An 8564-nucleotide genomic window follows, 5' to 3' on the forward strand; every position below is an offset into this window, starting at 1 on the left:
TTACTCTGTTTTGCATTTAGTATGTATTATTTTTACTAAATATGTTTTTGTGTATGTGTGCTATTCCCCTCCTAGACTGTGAGCTGTGATCTTATCGAAACATCCTATCTCTCCTGGAGCCTAGCATATGTACACCAGTAGGCACTTAAATTATTTTTGCTGCCTTATAATAACATCTAACATTTATATAGCACTTACTGTGTGCCAGGCACTGTACTAAGCATTTTATAATTATTATTACATTTGGTCCTCACAACAATCGTGGGTGCCATTATCATCCTCATTTTACAGATGAAGAAACCGAGGCAGAAAGTGTTTAAAGGATTTGCTCAAGGTCACACAGCTAGTAAGTGCCTGAAGCTGGATTCGAACTCAAGTCTTCCTGACCCCAGGCCAAGTGGTTTTATCCACTGTGCCAACTAGCTGCATTAATCCTCTTACTAGACTGCGAATTCCATGAAGTAAGGTGGTAGACTGGAGAGAGCTTTGGACTTGGAGTCTGGAGGATCTTAGTTTAAACCTTCTCTCAGACACTTACTAGCTGTGTGACCCTGAGGAAGTCATTTCACTTATGTTTGCCTCAGCTTTCTTATCTGTAAAATGGGGATGATAATGGCACCTACCTCCCAGGGACGCTGTGAGGATAAACGAGATAGTATTTTTAAGGTACTTTATAAACCTTGTTTTTGTTGCTTGTTTTTCATTCTCGAAGAGGATTGTTGATGTCATAACTTGCACATAGAATTTGATTTAAGTGAGGGAGGGCTATGCAAAATTATCAGCCTCACTTTCTCCTCCAGAGCCATCTGGGTCCAATAGCAAGATAGAGATTGGGATGACTGGGTTATTCTTATGCGGACAGAACTGTGTCTTGTCAGTCAAATTTAAAGTACTTGCTATATTCCAGGCTACTGACTCAGTTGGTTGCATATGAAGCAGATGCAAAGCTAAACTTTGTATCTTCCTCACTTGCCTAGTAGAGTGCCAGGAAATGCTAAGTAAGTATTTGTAAAATTGAACTGATCAAAAGGCTATTGTTTGGTGATAATGGCCTCCGCTTCTGATACTGGCATTGTATCTCCAAGATCTTTTGCCTTCCATCTTAACCTCTATTGTCTCTGAGCTAGCTTCATCTCTCAAAGTATAGCCTGACGAGAAAAACTTTTAGCATGAATCCAAAACCTGATGCACTCGCTGAAGTACTGCTATGGTTCAAGGTATCCTACCTGTAGCTCTTCATAGAAAAGAGTATCATTTAAAGAGAGTGTTCTTGCCATCTGACCCCTTTTCTCATCTTCTCCCTCTTTAGTCTTCCACAATAGTTATATAGAACACTTTTTTTATATAGGACAAGTGTGTATTCTTTCTCTAAGAAGCAGTTGGTCAAAAGTGGGAAGCATCTGTTCAATATAGAATTTTTGTAGAGCATAAACTTGGTAATTGGGCTGAGGAAAGAAGGGTCATCTGCTTTGTAAATGACTTAAGAGTTGGATGGTGACTCCTTTAGTTTGTTTCAGTTTTAAACTAATAGTGCAATAACTCACATTTGTAGAGTTCTTTTTCATCATAAACAAGCTGCATATATCATGATAAGTGTCCACATACCACAGGAAGTAAACATGTAAAGGATGAGAATAGAGCTTAGTTCAAGAAGGGCTTAGAAAAAATAATAGATAGATAGATGAGCTCCATAACAAGTTATTAAGGAAATACAGAATACAGTCATGTACTATCATTATGTTGACATTTGGGATCATATTCAAGTGGGAAATTTACCAATTAGAAAGGTATAAGAATAGAGTGAACTGCCTTGGTAAGTAGTGTGTTCCTTATCACTAGATATATTCAAACAACAGGATGTAGGACGAATTCCTTCATGGTATAGAAGATTACTCTAGAGCAATCAATCAAAAACTATTTATGAAATGACTACTATGCACCGGGTACCAGGTTAAGTAGTGGGGTTATAAAGAAACAAAACAGTTTCTTCTTCCAGGTAATTTAAATTCTCTTGGGTGGGTGGGTAGGTGGAGTGATGGGGAAATGATCACAGATGTGTAAATATAGAATCTATACATAATAAATACAAGGTTATGGGAGAAGGGTCATTAACAATTGGGGGAATAAGCAAAGATTTTTTGAAAGATTTTGTTCTTGAGCTGAACCTTGAGCAGAGCTAGGTGTTCTAAAAGGCAGGAGTGAAGAGGGGGGTGTTCTGGGCATGGATAACATTTTGTACAAAGGAATGGAGACAGGAGAAAGAATATCATGTGTAGGGAGCAGCAAATAGGCCAGTTTGCCTGAAGCATAGAGTGTGTCAGGAAGAATGATGCGTAATCATCCTGGAAAGATGGGTAGTAGCCAAATTGGAAAGGGCACTAAGTGCCAATCAAAGGAATTTGTATTTATTCTGAAGGCAAAGGGAAGTGAGCCTCTGAGACTTATTGGGTAGGAAAGCAGCATTATAAGACCTGCTTTAGGAATATCAGTTTGACTGCTGTGTGGAGAATAGATTAGAGAGAAATGACGCTGCGTACGGGGTACCCAGGATAAATATATGAAAAGCCCAAATTAGGGTGATTGTGGTGTGAGTAAAGAAAAGGGAACAAAAATGAGAGTTGAGAAGGTAGAATCAATGATGTTTGGTGACTAAGTGGGTGGATGGGGTGGGCAGTGTGGAGAGTGAGAATGAAATATCCTGAAGGACTCTTAGATTGAGAAACTCAATAATTGGAAGAATGGAGATTCCCTCATGGACACTGGCAAGTTAGGAGGAGGGGTGAGTTTAGGGGGAAAGGTAATGGATTTTGTTTTAGACAGGTTGATAATAATCTCTAAGATACTTATCAACTTGAAGAGGCTTTATTTTGATGATTTATTTACCTGAGATAATATATATATATGGTGGGAATAAGAAACAATTTGGTGTGTGTGAAATATATAATGGACTGTGATCACAGGAAAGAGAGTGAGTGTATTTAGTAGAGAAGTAGTTGGATAGGGATTGGGATTGGGATGGAAAATGGGCCTGTAATTTCATTGGCATAAGGAACTCCAAGTGAAGAATTACTTTTATCAAGGTATATTTGAACTTTCTCTTCAACTAGTCATCTTAGAGGGTTGCCTAGGACCGTTAGAGGGTAAGTGATTTGCTTAGGGTCACACAGTCAGATCATTTGCCCTCCTTTCTCAAGTAGTTCAGTACCTAGCTCACCATTTTCCTGTTCTCCCCAGCTCCTGCCTTTATATTAGGGGACTTGAATATTCGTACTTCAAACTACTTAACCTCCATTTTCATACCCTCCTTAAGCTACATATAGGGATGGACACACATGTGATCTTACTGTTACCCGCACATATTCCACTTTCCCAGTTAGAAACTCTGACACATTTGCCTTATCTAATCATAACCTTTTATTGCTCAATTTCTCTATCTCTTTCACTCTTCCTATGTCTGTCCTTCATTCTTCATTGAGACCTCCATTCTCTCTACCATTTAAGCCCACTCTAACTTCATTCACCTCCCTCTCCAACCTCAACCAAACGGTTAGCCATTTCAGCTCTATATTGCCCTCTGATCTCAGGACCACCTTGTCCTCGTTGATACTCCTTCTTCCCTGGGTTTTTGTGACATTACTCTCTTCTGCTTTGCCTCTTACCTATATGACTGGTCCTGAGTCTCTTTTGATGATTCATCGTTCATATCATGCCCCCTAACTTTGGGTTTTCCACGAAGATTTTGTCCTTTACCCTCTGTTAGGTGGCATGGTGGATAGAGTGCCAAACCCGGAGTCTGGAAGACTTATCTTCCTGAATTCAAATCTTAACTTACTTAACTATGGACTTTGTGTATACAAACACATTTATGCTATATATATATATATATATATATATATATATATATATATATATATATATGTACTTTTTTTCCTTATTTTAATATAAAATTTTTTTAATTTAGGGTTCTTTTTTTTTTTTTTTTTTGTACTTATATTCCCAGCACCTAGAAACAGTGCTAAAAAAGTAGTAGGCATTTGCTATTGTTTGTCCTTTCCTCTTGAAGAGGACCATGACATCAGGGAAGTGATGCCATGACTTGAGAGTGAATTGGATTTAAGTGAGGGAGGGCTGTGAAGAGCCACCAGCCTCACTTACTCCTCCAGAGCCATCTGGGTCCAGGAGAGAGAGAGAGAGAGAGAGAGAGAGAGAGAGAGAGAGAGAGAGAGAGAGAGAGAGAGAGAGAGAGAGAGAGAGAGAGAGAGAGAGAGAGAGAGAGAGAGAGAGAGACAGAGAGAGAGAGAGAGAGAGAGAGAGAGAGGATGACTGGAGATGGCCCCCAAGTAGGCGTTTAATAAATACTTGATTGATTGATCTCCTAGGCAAGACTTGAACCCAGGTCTTCCTGGCTCCTGATCATACTGTTGGTATGATGGAAGGCAGGAAGGAAGGAAGGATAGAAGGAATGGAGAAAGGAAGAAAGAAAGGAAAGAATAAAGGAAGAAGGAAACAAGAATTTATTAATCACTGTTCTAAGCACTTCACAAATATTATTTCCTTTTATCCTCACAACGATGGCAGGTAGGTGTTATTATTATCCCCATTTTATGACTGAGGAAACTGAGGTTGATTGGGATTAAGTGACTCACTCAGAGACAAAAGGTAGTAAATGTCTGAGGCTAAATTTGAATTCAGATCTTGCTGATTAGCAGTGATTGATCCTCTATGCCACCTACTTGTCTTTAAGGGAAAGTGTAGTCAGATTTATCGGGAATGTAGCGGATAAAAACAGAAACGAGAGCAACACAGAAGATAGCAATTAGCAGGGAGATGGATGTGTGTCTTTTTCCACCCGCACCCTCTCAAAATGGTTGTTATTGTTAGATAGGCTTCTGGTGAGCAGCTTGCTCTGAAAGGGTTTTAATTTTCACAGGAAGGAATGAGCTGTTTCTTTAACCTCCTCCTTAGATGATTCAATCTTGCTCCCTAGACATTTTATTAGCTTTTAGCTATATCCTCTGAGGTTTTACTTCCATTCATTGTTTAAAGGTACCCCTCCCCATTAATGTTTGCACAATCTGCTCTTAAGTAGAGAGGGATGTCAATTCAGAAAACAGGGGACAGTGTATAATATATAGTGCCTGCATTATATATTAAATATTATATATTAAAATACCAAGTTTGGGAGTTATTACAGACTAGGACCTGAGGTCACATTGTTCTGAACTTAGAGTATGCATCAAAATGATTAAAGTCCATGATCTAACTAGTACACAGGGGAAAGTTGAGTTGGGATGAGATGGGAGGTGGGAGGATGAGGTAGAGATCTGACATGTGACGGGATAAGGAGATTACAGAAGTAGCAGAGTAGCCGTGACCAGGTTTCGATGGGCAGGATTTAGCTGTATCTGCTATGTTTCCATAGCATGTGTTGGCCTTGGAATCACTGGGCACTGTTTCAATATGCAAATCATGATCCAATTAATCTAGCAAGTATTTATTGAGTACCTGATAGTCCCTTGGACGTCTGTTCTTGATTTTATTTTATTTTTGTCTTTTAAAAAATGGACAGGGGGAGGAAATAAGCATTTATATAGCACCAATTATGGGTCAGTCACTGAGCTAAGCACTTTATAAATATTATCTCATTTGATAGTTCAACTTACTAGGGAATACTGGTTGTCAAGATGAATGTGGTATATTCAAAAGGTCAACAAATTGACTAAGATGGGGAAAGAAATTTTAAAGAAAAATACTGCCCATCCAATAGCAAATGTCTTTAAGAAAAATCTTCATCCCCCAGATGAAAATTTCAATACCTTTGATTAAACTGGTCTGCATGACTTTGATTGTTTTCTTATTACATGAGGGGAGGTAATAATGTCTGTAATGATAGGATCCAAAACCAAGCTGGGCTTTGTAGATTCAAAGCAATGGTTTGAATTGCTCACAGGGTGAACAGGAAGTAAGAACAGATTGCAAAGATCAAGGGTCATCCAATTCATTTGGTCTAATTAAATGAATATTCATGAAGGTAATCTACTCAGTGCAAGGAAACATGTTAAGTATCATGTAGGATATGATATCATATCAAATATGAATAAGACTGATTCTGTCCTCAAGGAGCTTATAGTTCAGTAGGGAAGAGTAGGTGCATGTCACTCTATATATCGGACCCAGGGAAAATAGGACATTAATTCCATACTAGCTCAGGAGTCTTAAGTGTTGCTGTACACATTCAAGAACTGTGAGGTCCACTTGGGAAAAGTTCTACAATCAAATTCCTGGTTCTATAGAAGACTACATTCAATTCAATTCAATGTTTATTAAGCACCTACTGTGCTAAGTTTGGATTCAGAGAAAAACAAAAGACAGTCCCTGTCTTCAAGGAACTTACAGTCTAATGGGAGAGACAATGTATAAACAACTAGGTGTAGCAGCAAGCACCCCAAGCATCCTCAGGGTCGCTGCCAACACAGGTTCTTGGATCTGCTTTGATAAAGGAAAGCAACTCAAAATGGGTTAACAAGCTTACTTTAATCAGTCAACATATATTGTTTACCTCGTTCAGGGGGAAAAGGTCAGCACCCTGAACTTCAAAGTATACAGGCAGAATTATCAATACAGAAACAGATCGAGTAGGCAGCTTTACAAATTGTCCAACCATTACATCCATACCAAATCAACATCTGGGTTTCAACATCTGGGTTTTTCAAAAGCCGGGGGGCTCTGGACAACGGCTTCTCAGAATCCATATAAAATCACAGAACACTTCTCAAAGTGAGCCCCAAAACAAAGCCTCAAATCAGGGTTTATATACCCTTCTCCTGGCTCAGAGAATGTAACAACCTTATTGACTCACTGGCCAATCAAGAAGTATCTACTGAAAAACAAACCTCCCACCCCAGGCTCCAGGTGCACTTTAGCCTAGGGGCAGGGAAGATCTTAAAAATTTACATTCCCATTACACTAGGTAAAAACAAGCTAAACACTGGAAATAATCCTCATAGGGAAGGCAGTAGAATTGAGGGGGATTGAGAAAGGCCAGTTTTAGAAAACTGGATGTTAGTTGGGACTTGAAGGAAACCTGGCAAATCAGAAGGGAAATATGAGGAGGGAGAGGATTCTAGGCATGGGGGACAGACTGAGAAAATGCAGGGAATAGGGAGAAGGAGTGCCTTGTTTGAGAAACAGCAAAAAAGGCAGTGTCATTGGATCACAGAATGCATGGTAATGGGTATGAGGTGTAAGAAGACTGGAAAATGGGGCAGGGAAGGTTATAAAGGGCTTTGAATGTCAAACAGAGGATTTGTGTTTGACTCTGAAGGAGATAGGGAACCACTGGAATTTATTGAGTGGGGGAAGTGATATGGTCAGATTTTTGCTTTGGGAAAATTACTTTGGCTGCTGAATGGAAGGTGGACTGGAGTGAGGAGAGACTTGTGGCCATCAGACCAACGAGCAGACCATTTCAATAGTTCTTGTGACATTAGGAGAACCTGCACTTCGGTTGAAACAATGTTCAAAGATTGAAGGGGGTTAATTTGAGAAATGTTGCAATGGGGAAATTTGACAGACAAGAGATTGGATAGAGGCAGGGAAGAGATGGTCAGGAGTTGAGGATAACACCTAGGTTTTGTGCCTGAGGGACTGGGAGGATGGTGTTGCCCTCTACAGTAACAGGGGTGGGGGGAGGGTTTAGGGGAGCAGATAAAGGGTCGTTTTGGACATGTTGAGTTTAAGGTGGAAATGCAAACGTTATTTGGCTAGCTTGGTTTAATAACAGGGCTGTAGTTTTTCATCAGTCAACATTCACTAAGCTTGTTTTTCCTCTTTTTGTGTAGGAGAGAGAAGGGCCTCATTCCAGGCACTTTCCATATGTGCCTTTTCGAAGAACACCTGTGTCTGGCTGGATCACAGAATGACCCAGCTGCTGCCCCCAACCTGAGGAAGTTCTATTAGCTGCCAGTACCACCACCCTCTGTATCATCAAAGCCTTCTGCTCTGCCATTATCTCCTAGGCTCTGCCTGGACTTCATTTGGAACAAATCACTTATGAACTGAGATATAATTGTTACTAAGATGTTGGAAATTGGGGTGGGAAGAAGGCAGCTTGTACTGCCTTTGTACTTTTACTTAGCCTTACTGGGTAGGAGGATGTAGGATGATAATGAAATGAAAAAAAAAAGGCTGCTGACAGTGAATATCCTCACTGTGCTCTCTAATCACATAATTGGAGAACTATAGGCATGATTCCTTGATCACAGGGTCAACCCCAAATAAAAAATCCAATAATATGACTTTTTATTTTTTAGAATTTCTTGAGTTTTATCTGAAATGTACTGTGTTCTCTTTACTATCCCAAGTTATATACAAAGAAATTAATGGAAGGGAATAAGCAATTATATAGTGCCTACTATGTGCCAGGCACTTTTTTTTTTTTGCTTTTTGGAGGGTAATTGAGTCTAAGTGACTTGCCCAAGGTCACATGGCTAGTTTTTGTGTTAAGTGTCTGAGGCTGGATTTGAACTCAGGTCTTCCTGACTCCAGGGCCGGTGCTCTATTCA

General features: G+C 39.7%; 1 long non-coding RNA gene across 1 annotated transcript in view; it reads left to right on the forward strand.

Annotated features, from left to right (window-relative positions):
- Window positions 1–8305, forward strand: part of LOC138162815 (uncharacterized) — a 19612-nt gene extending 11307 nt beyond the window's left edge. The window contains exon 2 of the long non-coding RNA XR_011168721.1: window positions 7842–8305. This is a non-coding gene — a long non-coding RNA (uncharacterized lncRNA). The remainder of the gene's footprint in view (window positions 1–7841) is intronic.
- The last annotated feature ends 259 nt before the right edge of the window (window positions 8306–8564 follow it).

Source organism: Petaurus breviceps, unplaced genomic scaffold (assembly GCF_028583685.1).
Source record: "Petaurus breviceps papuanus isolate PSGF00001 unplaced genomic scaffold, PetGlider_PUasm1.0 186, whole genome shotgun sequence".
Classification (NCBI taxonomy): Eukaryota; Metazoa; Chordata; class Mammalia; order Diprotodontia; family Petauridae; genus Petaurus; species Petaurus breviceps.